Below are 26,775 nucleotides of genomic sequence, written 5' to 3'. Positions count from 1 at the left end.
TTTCTCTCACTGCAGTTGTCCTAGAGGTTTTAGGAGATGTGCAGCCTGGTGAAAGTAACCTACTCCAAGCAAGAAGACATCTTTGGGGTACTAGCATTTTAAAAAGAAAACTTGTAAGCTCAAATGAATCTTAAAATTGTAGAAGTGTGCAGGGCAGAATTCTTTTAGCTGAGAAATTTCCAGACCCCACCCCCCACCCCATAGTGTGTTTCAGTCGAGCCTCTCTTTACTTCCTTGAACAATGTGAGAAGAGAAGGCAGCAACCAGGTCACCATAGTCTGACAGTTTTCTCTGGGTCGCATTATCACAAGCTAGAAATCTTGTGTTGTTGTAAAAGTGTCTGTTTCTTTGTCATTTCGCTTCCTGAAGTTGTCAGGGCTCTAACTTTCCAGGAGCAATGGATGAGAAAGATTCCAAAGATTCTTAAGATTCAGCTTCCAGCCCCTGGTAGCCTCCCCACTCACATCCCAACCCATCCCACTTGAGTATTGTTTAGTAGTTCTGGCATAGAAGCTCAAGTTTCTTGAAAAGATGAGATGCAGTTGATAACTCAGAGCTGGGAATCTGTTCTGAGGATTTGGGTTTTTTGTTTTTTTTTTTTTAATAGCTTAAAAGAGACTCCCAGGTGTCGGACAGATGAAGGAAGCCAGAGTCATCCCAGATACGAGGCCCATGTCAGCTGTACACTCCTGTCAGCACATTAAGAGCAGCTGGGAAAGAGCCCCATGTGTTGATGGCCTTGGCTGCAGCTTCAGTCTGAGTCCTTCCTGAGTCCATTCCCCTGACTGGCTGCCCATGCCTGTGTGGATGTCTGTTCATTTAACCAGAAGTAGCTCCACCTCGCCAGTAATTCCTTGACCTCATTCCAAGTTGGCCTGATGAGTCCAGAAATTTTAACATCAACATCTATCCATTTTATCTCATCTTTATCAGTTATGGCAGCAGTCCACTCCAGTACTATTGCCTGGAGAATCCCATGGACAGAGGAGCCTGGTAGGCTACAGTCCATGGGGTCGCAGAGTCGGACACGACTGAGCGACCTCGCTTCACTTCAGAGGAACAGAATCGGGCCAGATTTCATCCAGTCTTCATAAAATGGAAAATCCGTCTCCACTTGCTGTAGTAGAATGAGCCTCTACATCATTGTTTCCTAGACCCACAAACCTCAGGAATAAGAATCACCAAGGAAAGTTGTTTAAAATGAGGCTTCCTGGGCCACACTCTCAGAAATTCAGATTCAGTAAGAGTTAAAGTGAAGCACAAGAGTCTGCATTGTAAACACCTCTTAGAAACCATTCTTATGCTCACAAAGATTGAGAACCACGGTCTTATAAGTCCTTGTGTTCCAGCTTTCTAAAGAGATGACATCACAAGTGTGGGTCCCAACCATGCTTCCTCTAATCACATCGGTGTCTTCTCAGTAGGACTCACTGGGCAGAAAACCTAAAACCACTATAGAATTCTTTAGCTTAGGCCCGAGCATACATCTTTATGGCTGATGTCTCCCCAGCAATGTCTCAAGAATGGCTTACTGAAGAATTAACCTGATGAGTCCCACCCTAAGCGAAGAACCCTGTCACCACCCATTCTGATATCAGACAGGCCAGATTCTTATCAGGTACAAGCATACGACACCCCACTCAAGTCTTAGGAGCCACACTTTACTGAAGAGGGGGGAATCGGATGGCTTCTAAGCAGCAGTCCATCTAGGTCCCCTACCGCCTCACAGCCTGGGTCGGGGCTCCTGCCCTCTGTCCCAGCCCTGGGGACAGAGCCCCGGATCCACTCCTAGGATCCACTCCGCTCCTGCCTGCCACCCCCTGAACACCCATACGCTCTCACAGGGCCCAGGAGATGAAGTTTACTTTCACAGCCTCCACTCCTTTGGTGTTTTCACATCCTGCATCAGTTCCAGACTATTACTTCAAAGCTGCCTTCTCTCAAGCCCACCTTCACGACTCAGGAGCCTCTGACCTGGGGAAGGCACCCAGAGCATTGAATGCGAAGCGTGGCCATTGAGAGAGCACTGAGGGCTCCAGGGCTGACCATGGGTTTCTAATTTGTTCCTAAATTTCTTCTAATTTGTTTGTAAGTTTCCTTTGTTGCTAATTGTGCGTGCGTGCGTGTGTGTGTGTGTGTGTGTGCGTGTGTGCTGTGTGCTCAGTTGCTCATTTGTGTCCAACTCTGCAACCCTATGGGCTGTAGCCCACTAAGATCCTCTGTCCATGGGATATTTTTTGTTGCTAATTAGTACTGAAATTTGCTGCTACTGAAAATACACTATAAAAACTTCCCTGATAGCTGTACATGTAGTGTAGACAATATACTAAGCATGTATTTAGTACTTTAGTATGCAAGGGGTTGGGCAAAAAGGCTTGAGGATTGCTGCTTTATTTTTTTATATAATGAACACTGTGAGTACTATTATACAGGTGGAGAAACAGAGGGATTGGGAGATTGAATAACTCAAGAAAAATCACATGATCAGTTGTGGCAGGTGGATTTGGTATCCAGATAATCTGACTCCAGAACTCAAGTTCTGAATCATGATACTACTGGGTTAGCCAAAATGTTCATTTGTTAAGATATTATGGAAACACCCAGAACTTCCCTGGTGGTCCAGTGGTTAAGACTTTGGCTTCCAATGCAGGGAGTGTGTGTTCCATCCCTGGTCAAGGAAATAAGATCCCACATGTCTCGGGGCCAAAAAAAACAAAACGTAAAAAATAGAAGCAGTCACTTCCAGTGAGGTGGATGAAACTAGAGCTTGTTGTACAGAGTTAAGTAAGTCAGAAAGAGAAAAACATATTATACATTACTATTGAACATTAACACATATACAGAGAATCTAGAAAAATGGTACTGATGAACCTATTTGCAGGGTAAGAACAGAGACGCAGACAAAGAGGACACAACCTCTTTGTGGACACAACCAGGGGAGGAGAGGGTGCAGAAGAATGCAGAGAGTATGCTGAAATGCATATGTTACCGTGAGCAAGCCAGCTAGTGGGGAGCTGCTGCATAACAGGGAGCTCAACCCACGCTCTGTGACCACTGAGAGGGGTGTGATGGGAAGGAGGGTGGCAAGGGGGTTCCAGAGGGAGGGGACATAGACAGACCTATGGCTGATTCATGTTGTACGGCAGAAACCAACACAACGTTGTAAAGCAATTATCCTCCAATTTAAAAAAAATAGAAGCAATGTTGTAACAAATTCAATAAAGACTTTAAAAAAAATCAATCTTATGGAAAAACTCCAGTGAACTTTTGGCCAGCTCAATACATGCCTCCCCCAGGTACGTTCTCAGCAATGCATGTCTCCTTTTCAAGTTGCCACTTGCGCAGCCCCCTGATCTCTGGGTCCTGGGGCTGTTTCTACACAGAGTTGGTTCCTTCAAGGACTCTGCCTCTCTGGACCTGCCCCACAGCCTTTAGCTAGCAGGCCTGTCCCTCTACCACTGCAGAAACACCCGTGAGAACAGGCCTCCACCTGGATCCTGCTCATGGTTTGTGTCCCTTAATTGCTTCCCACCTGCCTTTTCAGGCCTGGCCCCAGAACTGGACTTACTATCCACTTGCAGATAGATTTGCCTTCAGACCTGACATGTGACCGTGTCTCACTGCAACACAAGTGGATGGCTCATATGAATTATGGTTTGCGCTGACCCCTTTCATTTTGCTGTTTCTGGCTTCTTTGAGTAAATACCACCACACCCAGGAAATTCCACTCTCTGAAACACACCCCCTGTTATAAGCTTCCACGGGCATCCATACTAGCTTACGGCCTGGACGTCAAGCCTCAGACAGTGGTCAGTGTATATCCAGAACATTTTTGTGCCCAAGTCACTTCACTCTCAAGGTAAAAAGGCCTAGGCGTGGCTATAGCCCCAGGGTCCAGATGGCAGACACGTGGTAGAGATACCTGACCTATTCTGTGCCTTGTTACCCATTTAGCAAAACTCTCTTGAGCAGCATTGACAGGAATGTAGGAAAAATGTAAAAAATAGCTTGTCCAGTTTCTATTGTTTTCCGTGTGCTCTGGGTTAGGGAGGAAATTAGAGGAAGATAGAACTTCTACAAACGTTCTCTATGTTTTGTTCATGGAGATAGTTTTTCATCAACAGGAATTTGCATGAATGAAGACTTCCAAGAATGAATTTTTCTGAAGAGACAGATGTAGGTCTTCTAGAAGGTCTTCTAACCCCAGAACTCTGCAGTCTCCTTGTCTCCAAGCCCTGGTTATCTCTCTGCCACATTTTTATCATGTTAGGAAGTTAGCACATCCTGACAGATGATAAGAGCATGGGCTTTAAGGGCTAACAGTTCAGTTCAACACACATATGTTGCCTGCACTAGGTTCCAAATAAGACAGAATCCCTCTTGTTGTGACCTTATAGTCTGGTGTGGGCAACACTTGAACAGATAATTTCAACCTGATGGGCAAGCTATGAGGAAACTACGCAGAGTGCTCTAGAGGCAGCCATCGCCTACCAACTGTGTGTCCTTGGGCAAATGGCAACCTCTCTCAGAGCCCCAATGTCTACAGATATGAAACAGAATCAAAGTTCCCACTGCCTAAGGATTGCTCTGAGAACTAAATGTGATAACATTTGTAAAACACGTAACAGCGTTTTACACACAGAGGGCATGCCATAAATGGTGTCCATTAGGATATGGAACAAGGCCAGAACCCAGAGTTCTCGTTCTATCTGTGTTTGGCTGACTGTGTCTCATTCTCCCACTGCAAACTGAATTTTCACACGACCCTATCACTGTAGTAATTTTAACAACAACCCACTGTAATACTTGCCCTTGTTCACAGGAACGACTGGACAAGAAATGATGACTATATTAGCACAAATCCACAATTGCAACTTGAAAAACACCTCAAAGAACATTTTGTGCTCACAGTGGGCCTGGGCCACTGTTTAATATGTGAAGTGTGAAATGTCTACATTATCGCTGTAACTTTGCCCTTGACTTTCCCCTGTCTGCTGCAAATCATTGGACTAAAGATCTTCTCTCTCTTTTGTCTGTAGCAGCTTTCTTGTGGCTTTGTCTAAGGGTCACATTCAGGACAGCCTCATGTAGAAGAGGTCTCCAAGGTTGTATGCTTTAGAAGTCACTGCCAAAATAACTTCAAAGAGTCGCCCATGTACTGGACACTGGTCCTTGATTAGGTCTTAGGTGTCTCTTTTGATGTTAACAAGTACCCAAATACATGACCTTTGGTTGTTTTTTTCTTCCTGACGACATTTGACTATGTTAGAGAAAAGCTGGCTTAAGGACATGCTATAGGCTTTATTTAAAGCCTTACTGTAAACTTGTTTTCTCAGTTCTTTGGTTTCCTTCTGTTTCTTCACTGAGATAGTCATCCATCAGATGACTATTCCTAATGGATGCTCTTTACTCCTAGAAGTCATCTTATGAACTCATGGCTTGGGGAATGACTAACATAGGTGGTTAATATCATTGTGCTTAAAAATTGGGGTGCCATTTTGTCAGCTTTATAAATGTTTGAATTATGCTTACTAATATAAATACCATGCATTCCCATGTATCTGCCATGAATTCCTCAAGATATCTGAAATGCAGTCTACACCAAAAATCAAATCATTACTACAGTAACATTAGTCTAAGAATGACCCCTAGTAACCCTTACTCAGAGGGCGGAACCAAGAGCCAAGAGAGTAAAACAAAAAGTCAAGGAGAATTATTCTCCTGCTTTCAGGCCTCAATGAGTTAGCCGAGCTGGATGTCAAAACTGCTTCGGACTGATAACTCCTTGTGTTTTCCATTTTCACCCCATTTGAGCTGGAATGCCTGAACTGTTATCTTGTGCCTATCCCACCATTGTATCTTGAGAGTGTGGGGGCAAACTACTTGTCTCTATAGTTCCACAGGGAGTGTGGAATTAGAGAGGGAATGTGCCCTAGGAGCTTCATCAGAACCTGATTTAGATGATTTTTTTTTTTTTTTGACTTTTGAGTTGATACTGAAAAGGGATAGTTTCCCCTGGGAAACTTTGGAGCAGGTACAGGTATTTTGCGTGTGAAACAGATGTGGATTGTTGTGGAGGAGAGGGTAGACAGGCAGTAGTCAGAATTCTACCCCAGTGTCTTTCAATCCTGTATAATCAAATCATCTGCCCCTTTAAGTGCTGGTGGAAACTAAGAATGTGATTATATCCCTATGATTATGTTAAATGTCAAAATGGAGATTGTTCAGCTGGGCCTAATCAAGGAATTACATGAGCTGTGTACAAGCAGAGAGTGGTCCCTGGCTGAGAGTCAGCATGAAAAGGAAGACCTCTGTCCTATAACCAGAAGGAACTGCTTTCTGCTAATAACACAAATGAGCTTGGAAGCAGGTTCTTCCTTGGTCGGGCCTCCATAAAAGCATGCCACCAGTCGACATTTTGATTTCACCCTGTGTGATTCCCAGGAGTGGACCAGCTCTGCTTTCCAGACTTCTGCCAGACAAAACTGTGAGCTAATAAGTGGGTGTTACTTGAAGACACAAAGTTTATGGTGATTTATCACAGAGCAGTTGGAGAAGACTCTTGAGAGTCCCTTGGATTGCAAGGAGATCCAACCAGTCCATCCTAAAGGAAATCAGTCCTGAATATTCATTGGAAGAACTGATGCTGAAGCTCCAGTACTTTGGCCACCTAACGTGAAGAGCTGACTCATTAGAAAAGACCCTGATGCTGGGAAAGATTGAAGGCAGGAGGAGAAGGGGACGACAGAGGATGAGATGGTTGGATGGCATCACTGACCCGATGGACATGAGTTTGAGTAGGCTCCAGGAGTTGGTGATGGACAGGGAAGCCTGGCTGCTGCAGTCCATGGGGTCACAAAGAGTCGGACAGACTGAGTGACTGAACTGAACTGATCACAGAGCATGAGAAAACTAATACAGTTTCTAAGTATGTGTTGACCATGTACAATGTTAACTATCCCTTTCTGTAACTGAAGTCAATTATTATTCATATTAATTTCTCATTCAGAAAACTAAAATCATGGCATCTAGTCCCATCACTTCATGGGAAATAGATGGGGAAACAGTGGAAACAGTGGCTGACTTTATTTTTCTGGGCTCCAAAATCACTGGAGATGGTGATTGCAGCCATGAAATTAAAAGACGCTTACTCCTTGGAAGGAAAGATACGACCAACCTAGACAGCATATTCAAAAGCAGAGACATTACTTTGCCGACAAAGGTCCGTCTAGTCAAGGCTATGGTTTTTCCAGTAGTCATGTATGGATGTGAGAGTGGGACTGTGAAGAAAGCTGAGCAACGAAGAATTGATGCTTTTGAACTGTGGTGTTGGAGAAGACTCTTGAGAGTCCCTTGGACTGCAAGGAGATCCAACCAGTCCATCCTAAAGGGGATCAGTCCTGGGTGTTCATTGGAAGGACTGATGTTGACCAATACTTTGGCCACCTGATGCAAAGAGCTGACCTATTGGAAAAGGCCCTGATGCTGGGAAAGATTGAGGGCAGGAGGAAAAGGGGACGACAGAGGATGAGATGGTTGGATGGCATCACCTACTCGATGGACATGGGTTTGGGTGGACTCCAGGAGTTGGTGATGGACAGGGAGGCCTGGCGTGCTGCAATTCATGGGGTCACAAAGAGTAGGACACGACTGAGCGACTGAACTGAACTGAATTTCTCATTGTCTTATTAGCTCTGATGACAACTAACAACCACATATTGCTTCTTTCAGACTCAATCAGATCACATGTTTCTGTGTCCTTTGAGTTCCCAAGGAACTCTAATTCATTATATTTATCATGGTAATGGAACTGAATGAAATCAGAATTCTGTAGGTGGTAAGTTTCACAAGAGACTTAGATGATAACAGAACATGTGCGCACATGCTCAGTTGTGTCTGACTCTTTGCCACCCATGGACTGTAGCCAGCCAGGCTTCCCTATCCATGAAAATTTCCAGGCAAGAATATTGGAGTGTGTTGCCATTTACATGAAGGCCAAGAATGATTGATGGAGACAGACAGAAGGGTTGACAGGCACTGTAAGTCACATGGGTATGGGAGACAGCCTAGAGGTTAGGACAAGAGAAGATGTTTCAGTGATTCAGCATCCAGTCTAAGATATTAGAGAAATGAAGGCTCAGGTTCATGAGCAAAGAGCCTGAAAAACTAGGACCCAGCCTAAGAAGACACCAAGCTTCAGGCTCTAGACCAGAGGTCTAGATAACAAACTAGCAGAGAAGACATGAGATTAGGCCACCCCCAACTTATCTCAGCATGGTAAGAAGTTATACAGGAAAGGAGGAACCTGTAACCCACATAGCTGGGGGATCAACAGACATTTATCAACAAGGGTAAAGGTTTTTAAAATGTGGTTCTTCCCTCCTACACTGTTGGTGGGAAAGTAAATTGGTGCAGCCACTACGGAAAACAGTATGGAGGTTCCTCAAACAACTAAAAATAGAATTGCCATATGATCCAGCAATCCCACTCCTGGGCATATATCCAGACAAAACTGCAATTTAGAAACATACATGCACCCCATGTTCATAGAAGCACTATTTACAATAACCAAGCCATGGAAACAAACATCCATCAACAGATGAAAAAAGAAGATGTGGTATATATATATATATATATATATATATATATATATACACACAATAGAATACTACTCAGTCATAAAAAAGAATGAAATAATGCCATTCGCAGCAACAGGGATGGACCTGGAGATGACTGTACTAAGTCAGAAAGAGAAGGACAAGTACTATATGATATCACACGTGGAATTCAAAATATGACACAAATTAACTTATCTATGAAACAGAAAGAGACTCACAGACATAGAGAATAAATTTGGGGTTGCCAAAGGATAAGGGAGTGATAAATTGGAAGTTTGTTTGGGATTAGTGAAGTGAAAGTGAAAGTCGCTCAGTCGTGTCTGACTCTTTGCGACTCCATCAACGACACAGTCCATGGAATTCTCCAGGCCAGGATACTGGAGTGGGCAGCCTTTCCCTTCTCCACGGGATCTTCCCGACCCAGGGATCAATGTGCTGCCCTCATATCCAACTTCTGACTATAGTCTGAAATATCATCAATCTATAGGATGGAATATAGACACTAATAACCTTTCATTCCAAAGAGCCTGGCCTTCCTTGATCTTCTCTTCTTGAACTTTGGCTTTTATCTGCATCCCTCTTACTGGGACTGGCAGCACTGTCACTGAACACGAAAACTAAATAGGAACATTTCTTAGTTCCACTGTATGCCTAGAACAGAGGCTCACATGGTAGGTGATTAAGGACTTACTGTAAGGTAGCAGATTTTTAAATATACATGCTTTCTTTTTAGAAGAAACAAAAAAAGAATGAAAAAGCTAAAAAAATTATGTATTAAAAAATTACATGTAAGGAAACTATAGGAACAGCCTCTAAACCCTGTTAGCTGGTTCAAAAGCTCACAAGGACGTTATATTATAACATATCAGGTAAGCCCTTTCCCTCGGACCTCTGATAGCCCCCGGCAGTGTCGTAAAATATTCAGTATCGCATGAAACCGCTTGTCGACTTTCAAAGCTGTGAACTCCTTTATGTCAGCTTCCACTACAAAATAATGACCTTTGGTTTCGTTCGTTTCTTCCGTCAATAAATCTGTGATAGAGATTTCTGGCCACAGAACTCACAGACTTTTTTGGTGGATGTAGGATCTTATATTTACTAACAACTGCCTTGTTGATTTCTTTAATAACATCATTAATGTGACAATAGGTTAAGCGGGATTTCATGTAGGCAGGAATGCCATTAAACTCATCAGAAGTTATAAATGGCATTTCTTTAATACTTCTTTGTTCTTTGGGAGGCTTCTTTGTGGGTGCAGGTTCCTCAGCTTTGACTGGTTCTTCAGGGTCAAGATCTGATCTGTTAACAAAGTTCTGGGTAACTGTTACTTGAGGCAAATGGGGAGGGATGTTTTCTTTGAGATGCTCCACTTCTTTATAATCTTCTTCAAGAGATTCAAAGAGTTCCTTGAGGGAACTGTTGGTTTGTTCTTGATACTGAATTTCCAATTCCAATTTAGTTAGAAGTTCATTTACTACAATGATCTCATCTCCTATTTTATTTAAAATGGTCTTCGAGGTAGGTTCTTTCCCACAATTTCTCAATGACAGAGTTTTTTTAATATTACCAATCTTTTCAGTAATATGAGAGCATAACTGTTCCAGATCTGAGGCCATCCTTTAAGCCTCTTGTGTGGGTCCGGGAGCAAAGGGCCCACTCAGCCGGGTCGCGAGGCGCGGAGAACCGCCCCCTCCCCCACCCAATCTCGGTCGGAAGCGTAGGGTCTCCAGACCTGGCTCCGGGAGCGAAACTCAAACTGCTCGCTGGTACTCCCGCACTCGGCGCCGCGCAGGCGCACAGCCGCTCTCCATATTAGCAGATGCAAACTATTATATATAGGATGGATTAAACAATAAAGTCCTACTATATAGCATAGGGAACTATATTCAGTATTCTGTAATAACTTCTATGGGACAAGAATTTGAAAAGAAATAGATATATGTATATCTGAATTTCTTTGCTGTGCAAGAGAAACATACAATATTGCAAATCAACTAAACGTTGATAAAACAAATTTTAAAAATAAAATGTGGTTCCTGGATTAGTAGTAACAGCATCACCTGCGAATTCATTGGGATTACAAATTCTCCAGCCTGAGACCTAAGGAAACAGAAACCCTTGGAGGTAAGGCTCAGCATCTGAGGTTTTAACACAGCCTCCGGCCATTTCGATGCACAATGAAGTGTGAGAACCAGCAGTAGTGCCCTCACCCTTACCAACAAGCATCTTGAAAGCCACAGAACCAGGCCCCTAGCCTAGCTTCCTCTATCCTCACACTAGATCCTCTCTGTCAGGACATGTGGAAAGGCAGCAACAGTCAAGTGCTATTCATTTCACTTTGCAACTTGGATATATCATAAAGCAGATTATTGTTGAGCTGCATATATACCTATTAATTCAAGTTTGTAATAGATTAGAAATTATTATTGTGGGAATAAATCTAAGTTAAATATGTCACAGAAGAGAAGGGAGAAATAATCAGTAACTTAATGTAGCCAGGCACAAAAAATGGAAAGCAATGAGAACGACTTTGGGTAATCCTCACCCTTGAGGATGGGATATCTCACATGAAAAAGATTTTAAAATAAAAGTGTTTCAATAGTTCTTCTGAATGAGGAAAATTGTTTTTGAAACATAGATGAAGTAAGAAAATCTTGAGTTAAAAATCACATATTAGGAGTGAGAGGGAGTGTGACAGAGTTCTGTGCTTCTTTAGGGGCAGTAACTGAACATCTATTCCCTTTATCATCCAAGCACTATTTATTTTTATTTCTTTCAGAAATGACAGTTACTAATATGCTTTCATTAAGTGTCTCCTTGACTCTTCCCTGGGAAAATGTATTTTCCAACTTATAATCCAGAAGCTTTTGTCATTATCCCTACCCCTAAATCTTCATGGTTTATTTTTATTTTGCAACTGGCCACATGTTATGAACATTTTTCTAGAACTGAAACACATCAACTACAGCTCATCTTAACTTATAATATCATTTCCTGAACAATGCTTGTTATTCTCATTATCATGGTCTTTCATAATCACTTGTTAAATATATGAACAAGAACAGATAGAAAGGGAGACACCAAGGACAGTTGAAGATCTTTTTAAAAATAAACACCTGATTAAAAAAAAAAACAACAACTTAGAATGATAGCTGGGATTTGATTGTCAAAAAATAATTGTGAATGAACAAAACATAAAGTAGAGTATTCCTCCTTTATCTTTTGTCCAAGGATGAAGGAAGATGTGGCTAACTGGAGATTACACCCTTTCTGAGGAACGATTTTCCTGCTATTGTGGGGAGTACTCCTACTCTAACTTCCTTACATCATCCAAAAAGAATTACAGAATCTTCCCAACATGGACCATTAATAGAAACAGCAGGATTTTGCTCTTGTTCCCTTTACATTAAAGTACCATCCCAGGTGGAATCTTCCCAGGTGGCTCAGTGGTAAAGAATTCTCCAGTGCAGGCGATGCAAGAGACTTGGGTTTGATCCCTGGGTTGGGAAGATCCCCTGGAGAAGGAAATGGTAACCCACTCCAGTATTCTTGCCTGGAAAATTCCATAGGCAGAGGAGCCTGAAGGGCTACAGTCCATGTCTGCAAAGAGTCAGACACGCTGAGCACACACACACCATCCCCATACTGATTTTAATTCTGGATTTCAAAATACAGCATTACATAGAGAGAAGCACATGTGCATCTAATATTACTGCATTTTGCACTGAGATAAAAACAAAAATGACAGTCCCTCACATCCAAAAGTTTGCCTTATACTCAGAGTGAGGCCATGTCATTCTATTAGATGTTAATCACTCTCACAGAACATCAACCTCAAGCAAGGTTACGCCAAGATCGTAATAAAATGAGACCAAATAAGGTCCCTACATAATTTTGTCTAAGCACAAGCAGAAATAAAGGCACTGTTTTACCTGAAAATGCCAAACATCTCCTTGCTTGGCCAAGATGATTGATTGCTACTTATTAGCAATGGCACCCCACTCCAGTACTCTTGCCTGGAAAATCCCATGGATGGAGGAGCCTGGTAGGCTGCAGTCCATGGGGTCGCCAAGGGTCAGACACAACTGAGTGACTTCACTTTCACTTTTCACTTTCATGCACTGGAGAAGGAAATGGCAACCCACTCCAGTGTTCTTGCTTGGAGAATCCCAGGGACAGGGGAGCCTGGTAGGCTGCCATCTATGGGGTCGCACAGAGTCGGACACGACTGAAGTGACTTAGCAGCAGCAGCAGCAGCCAGTGATAACTCTATCCTCAGTCTAATCTCCCCTTTCTATAGATAAGATTGGTTGATGCCCAGTCATAGAATTGGTCTTGCTTTCTTACATCATCTGATCTGGAACAAACCCCCATCTCCTTAGAGTCTCCAAATTACTTACCCCAAGTCCCCATCCTACAGCGCTATCCCAATACCCATTCACTGAGGTGCTCCATCATTGCCCATGATGTGTGTCCTCCCTCTCTGCACCGAGTAATAAAACCACCTTTTCTAACTGTAGGCGCATCCTTATTTCAGTTCACAAACAACAGAAATGTATTTCTCACCATTTTGGAGGCCGGAAGTCTGAGACCTCGGTGCCAGCATGGTCGAGTTCAGATGAGGGCCCTCTTCCAGGTTGCAGACTGATGACTTCCACAGTGCTCACCTGGTGGAAAGTGGAGTTCCAGGTGCATTCTTGATGGTCAGTTGTATGTTAATTTAAAAAGACAGAAGCCTCTTTATGAGTAGCCTGGGCTTCCCACGTGGCACTAGTGGTAAAGAACACACTTGCCAGCGCAGGAGACATTAGAGACTCAGGTTCGAAACCTGGGTCGGGAAGATCCCCTGGAGGAGGTCATGGCAGCCCACTCCAGTATTCTTGCCTGGAGAACCCCCATGGATAGGGGAGCCTGGCAGACTACAGTCCATAGAGTCACACAGAGTCAGACATGACTCAAGTGACTTAGCATGCATGCACGAGGATACCTATAATCCTTTCATACAAGTTCTGGAATGGATCTGGATTTAATGATTGATCCAGCAGCATATCTGATAGCTCCATGCTCTGGGCCAACTCAGTTGTTAATTTCTGCCTGGGTGCTCAGTTGTGTCCGATTCTTTGTGACCCCAAGGACTATAGCCCGCCAGGTTCCTCTGTCCATGGGATTTTCCAGGCAAGAACACTAGAACCGGTTGCCATTTCCTACTCCAGAAGACCTTCCCAACCCAGGGGTGGAACACAAGTCTCCTGAGTCTCCTGTGTTAGTAGGCAGATTCTTTACCACTGCACCACCTGTGAAGCCCCAGCTGTTACTTTGCACTATGCTTAATCCCTTAAGAAGTCAAAGAGTATCACTGATTTGGTTTACATATTATTTATAAGTCTAGATTTGGTCAATTTAGAAATGGTTATTTAAAAAGAGAAAAGAAAACTCTGTATCTTACTAATGATCAAAAGCTACAAAACAAAAATCACACTTAGATAACTTTGACCAAGCAGATGATAAGACCCTCTATTCTTGAGCACTTACTGTATGCAAGTATTATACGAAGTGCTTTGTACACTCTTTAGCTCATCTAAAACTCAACAAATTTGGAATACCTTTGAGTCACAGAATATCCAATTAAAAGTGGTTTAAATAAGGAAGAAAATGTACTGTCCACATCGCTCCATGATGTTAACGCGGACTCCTCTGCTCACCACCTTCTGGGAGCTCTCCTCAGCATGTCCATGGCGGCTCTTTAGGATCGCAGGTTGGCTACAGTAGTATCGGGCTTCATCGCAGGAAGTGAAAGTAGATTCCTAGCATTAATTTTTATTAGAGATGAACTGTTCCTCCCCTTGATTCCCCTCTCAGGTTCCATGGGCCAGGACTTGGTCATGCGTCCAGGCCCTTGCTATAAGGGCAGCTGAGAACATGAGCATCTGGAGTGTTCAGCTTTAGTGACTGGAGGTGAGTTCTGTTGGCATGGAAGAAGGAAGGAGAGGTAGCTATCAGGTAGGAAGCGGACCGCATTCTCGGGTGTTATTATCACCATTTTACAAAGCAGGAAATCAAAGCTTAAAGAGGTGAAATAACTTACCAGTAGGTGTTCAGCAAGAAGATTTAGTACGTGGAACTTCAAAGCACGAACTTTATAAGGGTTTGGACTCCAAATAAAATGGACCCAGGTTTGCATCTTAGCTGTGCCTCTTGTTTCATCATTTGTAAAAAGAAATTACTGTACCACCTACTTCACTGAACTATGGCAAAGCCTAAACAGGTAATGTATTAATATGTGTAAAGTATTGACCACAATGTCTGGCCCTGTTATCACTGTTGTCTTCGCCGTCAATCATTATTAGCATTATTACTCCATTCCACTGAGGATGCCACCCACTGGATGAAATTTCTATATAGGGTCAGAGTCCACGTGCTCCTCTTTCATTTTTCACAATACCAGGTAAGTGGAGTTTATACGACGACTATATTCTTACCTGGTTTCTGCCTTTCATTCATCTTAACCCTTCTTGTGAACCGTGAACTTCCTGATGTTCAAGCTGGTTTTAGAAAAGGCAGAGGAACCAGAGATCAGATTGCCAACATCCGCTGGATCTTGGAAAAAACAAGAGAGTTCCAGAAAAACATCTATTTCTGCTTTATTGACTATGCCAAAGCCTTTGACTGTGTGGATCACAATAAACTGTGGAAAATTCTGAAAGAGATGGGAATACCAGACCACCTGACCTGCCTCTTGAGAAATCTGTATGCAGGTCAGGAAGCAACAGTTAGAACTGGATATGGAACAGCAGACTGGTTCCAAATAGGAAAAGGAGTACGTCAAGGTGTATATTGTCAGTTCAGTTCAGTTGCTCAGTCGTGTCCGACTCTTTGCGACCCCATGAATCGCAGCACGCCAGGCCTCCCTGTCCATCACCATCTCCCGGAGTTCACTCAGACTCACGTCCATCGAGTCCGTGATGCCATCCAGCCATCTCATCCTCAGTCGTCCCCTTCTCCTCCTGCCCCCAATCCCTCCCAGGATCAGAGTCTTTTACAATGAGTCAACTCTTCGCATGAGGTGGCCAAAGTACTGGAGTTTCAGGTTTAGCATCATTCCCTCCAAAGAAATCCCAGGGTTGATCTCCTTCAGAATGGACTGGTTGGATCTCCTTGCAATCCAGGGGACTCTCAAGAGTCTTCTCTAACACCACAGTTCAAAAGCATCAATTCTTCAGCGCTCAGCCTTCTTCGCAGTCCAACTCTCACATCCATACCTAACCACAGGAAAAACCATAGCCTTGACTAGATGGACCTTCACCCTGCTTATTTAACTTATATGCAGAGTACATCATGAGAAACACTGGACTGGAAGAAACACAAGCTGGAATCAAGATTGCCAGGAGAAATATCAATAACCTCAGATATGCAGATGACACCACCCTTATGGCAGAAAGTGAAGAGGAACTAAAAAGCCTCTTGATGAAAGTGAAAGAGGAGAGTGAAAAAGTTGGTTTAAAGCTCAACATTCAGAAAACGAAGATCACGGCATCTGGTCCCATCACTTCATGGGAAATAGATGGGGAAACAGTGGAAACAGTGTCAGACTTTATTTTTCTGGGCTCCAAAATCACTGCAGATGTTGATTGCAGCCATGAAATTAAAAGATGCTTACTCCTTGGAAGAAAAGTTGTGACCAACCTAGATAGCATATTCAAAAGCAGAGACATTACTTTGCCGACTAAGGTCCATCTAGTCAAGGCTATGGTTTTTCCAGTAGTCATGTATGGATGTGAGAGTTAGACTGTGAAGAAGGCTGAGCGCCAAAGAATTGATGCTTTTGAACTGTGGTGTTGGAGAAGACTCTTGAGAGTCCCTTGGACTGCAAGGAGAGCCAACCAGCCCATTCAAAGGAGATCAACCTTGGGATTTCTTTGGAAGGAATGATGCTAAAGCTGAAACTCCAGTACTTTGGCCACCTCATGTGAAGAGTTGACTCAGAAAAGACTCTGATCCTGGGAGGGATTGGGGGCAGGAGGAGAAGGGGACGACAGAGGATGAGATGGCTGGATGGCATCACTGACTCGATGGACGTGAGTCTGAGTGAACTCTGGGAATTGGTGATGGATAGGGAGGCCTGGCGTGCTGCAATTCATGGGGTCGCAAAGAGTTGGACACGACTGAGCGACTGAACTGAGCTGAACTGAACTGAACCCTTCTTGGGAGCATCAACCATGTCTTATTTATCTTTACATCTTCAGGCTCTTGCACATAGTATGTGTTCAATAACAGATTTTGAATGAAGCTGTAGGTGAGGGTAGAACTAATTCTATACTGCAACAGTTTGAGAACTCTGAGTCCTATTTCTCAACCTGAGAAAAATCACCATTTCCTAGAAAAACATTTGATTATAAATAACTCATGTTGGAAGGTCAAGGGTCAGCAGTGAATAAAACCCACACATTTTCAAATTTTATTCTCCCCATCTGTCCCCCCACCCCTGCAAACAAAGGGCTGCCATTGTAAATCTTTCATTTTAAACCCTGATGCTCTTTCATTGATTAAAAGGTGCACTCATGTGTCAACAAAATTTCAGCCCACAGTGGTTAGTTATTGAAGTCTCCAGAAAAAAATCCATGTGTCTTATAAATTTAATTTCTTAAAAAATTCAGGAAAAAAAACATTTCAAAACTCAGCACTAAAAGAATTTTGGGATAAAAGGAAAGTGCATTTCCATAAATATTTCAAATAGAACCTAACAAAAGAGAAATGCTCACTTCTTAAGATTGAGTTCAAGTAAGTTTTCAGTTGTTCCCTTGTGTCTGAGAGCAGTAAACACAGCACAGGAATAGCAACAGATAGTTGACAACATTCATCCTGAGAGCACATAAACACACAATGGGAAGCAGGCATTTCAGCGGCAGTAAAAACAGAGCAGACACATTGGCATCCTCATCTGCTCTTGATCCATATCAGAATCATGTAATTAGCCTCTTTTTCTTTTTGCTAATTTACAGATGGTTAAGACCTTTTTTTTTTTTTTTGGACAGGAAAACTGTAACAATGGTTGATTTCTCTATCACTGTTGTTATGTTTTACAAAATGTGTACAGTCAAGCAAATAACAAAATTATCCAGTGATTCCTTTTTTTCTAATTTTGCACATCTAATTTTACTATTGTGTTTCTTTCATGTTTTTTTCCTATGAGCCACCATTTTTGAAGCTATGTTTTTATATATCAGCTATTGAATAATGGAACATGATTCCAGGACTTTGCAAACTCGCAGTGCCCTTCAGAAAGGCAAATATAACATAAATAAAGTGGAGGATCACTTAGTATTTATACGCTGTTCTGATTTCAGTAAATATTTTTCACCTACTGATACACCTCCTATGCCTCCTCTTCACTGCAATCTTGTTATGAAACCTCATTGTCAAGGATTTCATTAAGAATTAATTATTATAAAACAATCCTGCTCCTTATAGAAAAGGGGGAAACACAACAAAACACAAAGCAAAAATAAAATTAAGCACAATCCACCTCTATAGATGGCTAATGCTAACATTTTTGTTTACTGACTTCTTGTCTTTTTTCAAAGAATACATAAATAATACATAAACATTCAACTTTTAAAAACAAATTAGAAACATACTAATTAAACCTTTGCTTTTACATTTAAAATTGCAACTAGAATATTTATGGTAACAAATATTTATGAAAAGAAAAAATTTGACTAACTGAATGGTATTTTAAGATAAATATTACCCTAAGTTAATCAAGCCTCTACTGGTATGCATTTATATTATTTCCAATTTTTGTTATGAAAAATACTATACTAAGCATTCTTATACATATTTCTACATATCTCTAATTATATTCTTGTTTTCAAACATTACTAGAATATGAATTTTTAAGGTTCTTTATATATATCTAAATTTAAAATCCTTACTATTAATTTTAGAGACATAACTATAACACAGCGAATCAAGATGTCTGTCCAAGTCCTAAAATAGAAATTTTTGGTGCACTTATACAAGGCCCACTTTAAATCCTTGGCACATAATGCATTCAAAAGCTTGGTATTTTTTGTTAAAAGCTTCCAGAATGGTACCCATGTTCAGTTCAGTTCAGTTCAGTTCAGTCACTCAGTTGTGTCCGACTCTTTGCGACCCCATGAATCACAGCACGCCAGGCCTCCCTGTTCATCACCAACTCCCAGAGTTCACTCAGACTCATGTCCATGGAGTCAGTGATGCCATCCAGCATCTCATCCTCAGTTTCCCCTTCTCCTCCTGCCCCCAATCCCTCCCAGCATCAGAGTCTTTTCCAATGAGTCAACTCTTCGCATGAGGTGGCCAAAGTACTGGAGTTTCAGCTTTAGCATCATTCCCTCCAAAGAAATCCCAGGGTTGATCTCCTTCAGAATGGACTGGTTGGATCTTCTTGCAGTCCAAGGGACTCTCAAGAGTCTTCTCCAACACCACAGTTCAAAAGCATCAATTCTTCAGCTCTCAGCCTTCTTCACAGTCCAACTCTCACATCCATACATGACCACAGGAAAAACCATAGCCTTGGCTAGACGGACCTTAGTCGGCAAAGTAATGTCTCTGCTTTTGAATATGCTATCTAGGTTGATCATAACTTTTCTTCCAAGGAGTAAGCATCTTTTAATTTCATGGCTGCAGTCACCATCTGCAGTGATTTTGGAGCCCAAAAATATAAAGTCTGACACTGTTTCCACTGTTTCCCCATCTATTTCCCATGAAATGATGGGACCGGATGCCATGATCGTTTTCTGAATGTTGAGCTTTAAGCCAACTTTTTCTTGGCATAAGATAGTGCTAGACAGGAAGACACACGTCAGAGATCTTTATCATCAAGATACCATATCTTTTTATCATAGTAAGTGAAATAAATTAGAGAAAGACAAGTATCATGTGTTATCGCTTGTATGTGGGATCTAAAATAATGATATAAATAAACTTATTTTCAAAATAGAAACAGATGCACAAAGAAAACAAACTTATGGTTGTTGCCAAAGGAGGGGGAATAGAAGCACAAATTGAGAGTTTGGGGTTAATAGGTACACACTGCTATATATAAAATAGATAAGCCACAAGGACTACTGTATAGCATGGGAAATTACATTTAATATCTTATAATAACCTATAAGATAATATATTTAATATCAATATATAAGCACTAGATAATTGTTATTACATGCAATTATTAAAAATCATTAATTATATATACTCATATATAATTCTATTTACTACAATTCATTTATATGTCATTATATAATTTAATAATATATTTTAAATTATAATTATATAGTAATTATGTAATTCTTACATACTATATATAGTATATATACTATATGTACTACTATTTATACTATATATACTATAACATAATTATACTATAATTAATTAGTAATTATAGTAATTATGTTTATTGTATAACTATATACTATATTAAGATATTAAATATACTATCTTGTAGGGTATTATAAGATATTAAATATAATATCCCACGCTATACAGTAGTCCTGTTGCTTATCTATTTTATATATAGTAGTAGTATGTATTGGAGAAGGCAGTGGCACCCCACTCCAGTACTCTTGCCTGGAAAATCCCATGGACGGAGGAGCCTGGTAGGCTGCAGTCCATGGGGTCTCGAAGAGTCGGACGACTGAGCGACTTCACTTTCACTTTTCACTTTCATGCACTGGAGAAGAAAATGGCAACCCACTCCAGTGTTCTTGCCTGGAGAATCCCAGGGACGGGGGAGCCTGGTGGGCTGCCGTCTACGGGGTTGCACAGAGTTGGACACGACTGAAGCGACTTAGCAGTAGTGTGTATCTATTAACCGGAAACTCTCAATGGAAAAGAATCTGAAAAGAAATAAATATATGTATCTGAATACATATATATTGTCTATATATATGCAAGAAACTAACTGGCACCCCACTCCAGTGTTCTTGCCTGGAGAATCCCAGGGACGGGGGAGCCTGGTGGGCTGTCGTCTATGGGATCACAGAGTCGGACACGACTGACGCGACTTAGCAGCAGCAGCAGCAGCAGCAGCAGCAGCAACCATTGTAAACCAGCAATACTGCAAAAAAAAGATATCAAATCTTTGTAAACTAAGCCATACTGTAAGGCAGTCCTAATAAAAGTAATGAAAGGATTTTTGAAGTAATATACACATATTTTAATAACAATATGTTAAAATTAGTATTTCATATTCATATGAAATATGACAGTATAGGAAAAGAAAATTCTTAATACGAAGAGTGAAAACGGTGACTAGCCTGTTCAGATATTAAAGCATATTATAAGGTGACAATAATTAAAACCGCATGAAGGTCGTCCTGCAGGCGGCCGGAGGCTGAGGAGCCTCTGAACCCTGGAGCGAGAGAGGAGACTGAGAGAGTGAAAGCCGAGCGGAGCAGGAGGGGACGTCTGCGGAGCTGGCTAAGGGGGCAGAGCTCAAGCGGGTTCTTCAAGAGATCCAGAGCAGGCTCCTGCCTTCGACCTCTGTCCCCCGCCCCCTTCCCCGGTCCCGGTCTGTCCTTCGGAAAGATGTCAACATGGCAGTAGCTGACCCTCCGCGCCTTTACTCGAAGCCGCAGGACCTGAGCGACGCTTACGGGCCTCGGAGTAACTTCCTGGAGACCGCCGTATTTAGTCCAGGACGGAGGGCCTGGGCTGCGCGCGCCTCACCGCCTGTGAGGTTCGCATGCGCACCAATTGCAGGCCTCCTTCCAACTGAAGCAATATCGTGTACAACCACGCTACAGTGACTCTGAGTGGCTAAAAAATGAGCTGCAGCGAGACAGCAAGGTTGTAGTGCCACCACTCCCTGGGAAAGCCCTGAAGCGGCAGCTCCCTATCCGAGGAGATGAAGGGATCTTTGAGGAGACCCTTATTGAAGAAAGGAGGCAGGGCCTGCAATAGTTTATTAACAAAACTGCTGGGCACCCACTGGCTCGGAACGAACGCTGCCTACACATGTTCCTGCAGGAGGAGGCAACTGACAGGAACTATGTCCCCGGGAAGGTGCGCCAGTAGGAGCCCCTCTCACCACTTGCCCTCTACTTTCCTGCTGAACTGACATTGGTTTTTGCACGAAGCCTCTCTCTCTCTCTGATCTGAAGTTGTCTGCCCATCCCCAGGCCTGATAGACTGTCTGGCGTTGTGTCCCTTGGTACCTGACTATACCGTGGGCACTCTACTAGGATCCTCTTCTCTGAGGAGACGTGGGAAACCACAGGCAGATGCCCTCTGCTTGGAGTTGGGGAGTGGATGGGGGTATTGGACTGGAAGGCAATTTCTTGGGCATTTACCCATACCAGAAGGCTAACCTGAGGGTGGGGGGTGGGGGAGTCTTGTGCTGGTGGGGCATTGGATACATATTGATGCTGCAAGTCCAGGGGCATTTTCTTACTCTTAGGTTTAACCAGGAATGATGAGCAGGGAAAGACCCTGCCTTTCCTACCTGCATGAACTTTTTCCTTTGGGGAAGGTGGAAGAGACCCCTGAAGCTCTCATTTTCTCTAGGCCTTTCCCCAGTTTTCTCAAGAGATTCTTTTGCTATACTCTCTCCCTTGTTACTTTTCATAGCAGTAATTCTAGAGTCTAAGCAGTCTGTTGTATGCAGCAAGGTGTGTGGGTTTTTTGAGCCCATCATCATGGCTGCTTCAGAATCAGAAGAAAGCCACAGGGAAGTCGAGGAGATCCTGTTGGCTAGCCTCTCCTTTGTGGCTCCCCACTCTGGCTGCCTGTGTCTTGCTCACCAGCAGGTGAGTCAGTATGGGCTGTGCCAGCAGCTCTCACTCCCCAAGCCCTTGCTACTTTTACGGGTTAGCTTTGCACGTTTGGTGGCTTAAAGGCTGGGGGAAACTCACCACTGCCAGATTAACTCCTTGAAGTGTGGGAGTGGATCATTTTCTAGGTACCTCCCAGTGGTAGGGAAGAACATCACCACTCTCTTCCTTCTGTTAGGTAGGTAGAATAGGGAAAAGGAGTCCAAAGTGGCAGTGGCTAAAAGACAAGGAAGGGAAAAACCTGTGAAAATAGAACAAAGGAAGGTCCAAGGACCGGAGTGAGGATCTCAGGTAAAACAAACAACACTCCTGGCTGGCCCAATTTACATAGGACAGGCCCAGGGAGAGAAAAACATATAAAAAGAAGAGCCAAAGCTAGCTCTCTCTCTCTCTCTCTCTCTCCTGTGTGCTGGGGCGCTCGTCTCTTCACATCTTTGGAGAGACGTGCCCTCACGCCTCGAAGATGGATTTTCCTGCTATCTTCTAAATAAAATAGAGCTGTAACACTGAGCTGCAACACTGATTTGTCTAAGAGCTATAACACGGTCCATTCGAGACCTGAGAGCTATAACATGGTCTATCCAAGACCTGAGAGCTGTGACATGCCGAGGGGGCTTTAATGTCCATCATTCCAAATCTTTGTTGTGACGAGACAAAAACCGAGGCGCGTACACTCGCATGACACTTCCATTCTCCCTCCTCCCACCCCTATGCTATTTAGTGCTGCCACAAAGTAGAAACACATGAACAAACCAGTCTGACTTCTCTTAAGCACTTTGAGCTGTTGAATGGGGCTTAGGGGCAAGAGGTGTTGCTGCCCTCCCCAGCTTGGTCACAGGGTTATTGAACTGCCAGTACTTGTTTCCCATGGAACCCCAGCATTCTCCCCAGAAGCTGAGCTAGGGTTAGCAGCTGGGTATAGATTTCCTAAATCTTAATCTGAAGCAGCTTCTTGAGGCTGGCAGCTTTCCTGGGCTTCTCTCTGGGAGGTGATCGTTGGTTTGCTGGGGCCTGATGTCTATCCCAAGTTGTAGGATGGGAGCAGGTTTACTCTGGTGTCAGGTCAAAAGTGGGGACTCTGCTTATTAGGCTTCCTATCATGGAAGGATTGGAGTTCTTTCCTTGGGGAAAAGGATTACTGATTGTGACAGAGAGATTGAGGATTGGATTTTAATATGGGGTTTGCTGCTGCTGCTAAGTCGCTTTAGTCGTGTCCAACTCTGTGCAACCCCATATACGGCAGCCCACCAGGCTCCCCTATCCCTAGGATTCTCCAGGCAAGAACACTGGAGTGGGTTGCCATTTCTTTCTCCAATGCATGAAAATGAAAAGTGAAAGTGAAGTCGCTCAGTCCTGTCTGACTCCTAGCGACCCCATGGACTGCAGCCTACCTGGCTCCTCCATCCATGGGATTTGCCAGGCTAGAGTACTGGAGTGGGTTGCCATTGTCTTCTCCAATATGGGGTTTACGTCCATGTAAATGCTGAAGTTCCCTGAGACAAACCAGGTCTCTGGCTGCCTGGCCTAAGCAGCCCCTAGAGAGAGGCTTTGCTCCCTTTCCCAGCTTTCCAGTGTTGGTGGTGTTGCTGCCTTTTTCATCTGTATCTGTTATTGACTATTTGTTTTTAAAGATTCCTTCTTTCATTGTGCACAAGTGCTGAGAGCCTTAAGGCCCCATTTTACTGTGTATATATCCTGACTCGGGGCTTTTATTCAGCAAACTGTTCATTCTTCTGTCAGACAATGTCATATTCAACTCTGTTCATGTTAAAGCACTGTGAAGCCAAAAAAAAAAGACAGAGAGAGACCCGGAGCACCCACATGGCCCGCATCCAGCCCACACTCAGGTCTGTCGATGATGGTAAACAACATGGACCGTTCATGGAGAAGCTTGAAACTCATATCTGCAATCATGACCAAGAAATTGTGCAACTTTCATTTATTAGGGCTTTGTGGACTTTATAATAGAACTGCTGAAAGTGAGAGAAGCCCAGGAACTCAAACATCAAGTGACGGATACTAATAGAAAACTACAATATGAGGGAAAGGAATTGATAATAGCAATAGAAGAGCTGAAGCAGTGTCAACTACAACAGAGAAATATTTCTGCCACTGCTGATAAATTAATTTTGTGTCTTCTAGTCCTGGAGATGTATAGCAAACTGAGGAACCAGATGAAAACTAAAAGGCATTATCCTCAACTGAAAACTCTGGAATATAGGTAGAACATACCTGTCTGCCTCAAGTAAGCCACTATCGATTCTGCAAGGTGAGGGTAGACAATAGCCCCAAGCTTCTAGAAGAAACTAAGAATGTGTCTATGTTTGATCTCAGACTTTCTGGAGAGTATTCGCAACATTTAGACAAAATTGGAGAGACTGCCGTGAAACAAGCTCAACAAAAAAGAAACTTGGATAACATTATCTTGCAACAACCCAGAATAGAAAAATCTAAGAAAGAAGCATATACAATTTTTGGATACAGAGATAGAAAGCACTAGCGCCAACTCTGAACAGGATTCAGGAATTCTGGATGTTAAAGATGAGGAAGATGATGAAGGCAGCCAAGATTTGGTTGATTTCTCTCCTGTTTATCAATGTCTACACATATTCTGTCCTGGGGGCCTGGGAAACATTTGAGAACTACTACCGAAAACAGAGGCAAATACAGGCTTGTTTGGTGCTCCAGCCTCTGTCTAACATGCATAAAACTTTAGATGGCTACAGGAAATATTTCAATCAAATTGTCAGCTTTGTCTTTTGTGAAGATCACATTTTACATACAATGCAGGACTTAGTAAATAGATGATAAACTGTGGGAAATGGCACTTTCAAAAACCATAGCAGCACTCCATACTCACTCGTCTTACTGCTCTGATCCAAACCTCATGTTAGATTTCAAGAACCTCACTGTGCTTTTTGTTGACACTTCAGATGTATGGTTTTCCTGTAAATCAGTTTTTTGACATGCTGCCAGAAATCAGAGACCAGCATAGTTAAACTTTACTAAAGAAGCGGTCAGACATTTTCAGAAACATACTTGATTCTGACAACTACAGTCCTGAGATGTATAAAAAGATGGTAGGACAATTCCCATTCCAAGATACAGAGCTGGAAAAGCAATCATTTCCAAAAGTTTCCATTTTTTGAATTTGTGCCAAGAGCGTACAACCAAATTAAAGAATTTATGTACGCCTGTCTGAAGTTTTCAGATCTTCATCTGAACTCAGCTGAAGTTGATGACATGATTTGTAAATCTATAGACCCGTTGCTGACTAGGACTCTAACCAACTCTCTGCAGAATGTCATTAAAAGGAAGAATATTGGACTTACTGAACTTGTCCAGATTATTATCAATACAACACATCTGGAGAAATCCTGTAAGTACTTGAAAGAATTTATCATCAATATCACTAATGTGCTTCCAGGGACAGTTCATGCTACCAAGCTGTATGGCACCGTGACTTGTCAGGTTGCCAGACATGCAGATGAATAAGAGATTTATACCAACTGAAACCAGGAAATTGACCAGTTTCTACAGCTGGCTGGCTATGACTGGATGACAGGAGATTTGGGCAGCAAAGCAAGTGATTACCTAGTAGACCTCACTGCCTTTCTATATATCACCTTTGCTATATTCACACACCTTCCTGGAAAGGTGGCCCAGACTGCATGTATGTCAGCTTGCAAGCATTTAGCCACTTCTTTGATGCAACTTTTGCTGGAAGCTGAAGTACGGCAGCCCATCTTGGAAGCATTACAGCAGGTCAACTTGGATGTTAGAGAATGTGGACAGTTGGCCAGATCTGGCCCAGTGTCTGGGTTCCAGGAGGACACGCTGCAGCTGGCCTTCATCAACTTGAGACAAGATCTTGAAGAATGACACCCAGTTCTCCCACAAAGAGGCTTCTTTTTTCTCTTCCTGATTTCTCCTTCCCACCAAGTTAAGACACTAGCTAATGAGCATTTAGGTGCTTCAAGTTCAAGGAGGCAGAGGATAATGGCTACAGAAGCGGACTTTGCTATCCTCTGCCATCCTAGGTCAACTTCAAACATCCTTGAAAATACTGTAGAAACTTCCTGATCCATTTCTAGAGGCTCAGAAATGAGAATGCAACTTCCTAACATTACTATTCAGAGAAGAATTATTTTGGGTTGAATCTTCATTCTAGTCAGAGTGGGCATGTTTCTTTCTTTATTCCTCTGTGTGTTCTTTCTCAAGGAGAGATAGTGATCATTTCAGTTACCTCTTTAGGACTCTTAGCCTAGACCAAGTTTCCTCTGTGCCACTTACTGTGATTTCAGATTCAGGAAGTATTTAACTTGACCCATTAAGTGACCGGACAC

At 42.7% G+C, this 26,775-nt stretch overlaps 3 pseudogenes; 2 read left to right on the top strand and 1 right to left on the bottom strand.

Moving 5' to 3' along the window:
• Nucleotides 1-8,975: 8,975 nt before the first annotated feature.
• Nucleotides 8,976-10,287, bottom strand: LOC120860988 (annotated as a pseudogene).
• A 10,675-nt stretch (nucleotides 10,288-20,962) lies between these two features.
• On the top strand, nucleotides 20,963-21,922 carry LOC120860929 (annotated as a pseudogene).
• A 2,006-nt stretch (nucleotides 21,923-23,928) lies between these two features.
• LOC120860986 lies at nucleotides 23,929-26,294 on the top strand (annotated as a pseudogene).
• The last annotated feature ends 481 nt before the right edge of the window (nucleotides 26,295-26,775 follow it).

The sequence above is a fragment of the Oryx dammah genome, unplaced genomic scaffold (assembly GCF_014754425.2).
Source record: "Oryx dammah isolate SB20612 unplaced genomic scaffold, SCBI_Odam_1.1 HiC_scaffold_11210, whole genome shotgun sequence".
NCBI lineage: Eukaryota > Metazoa > Chordata > Mammalia > Artiodactyla > Bovidae > Oryx > Oryx dammah.
This window is presented reverse-complemented; position numbering and strand designations above follow the sequence as displayed.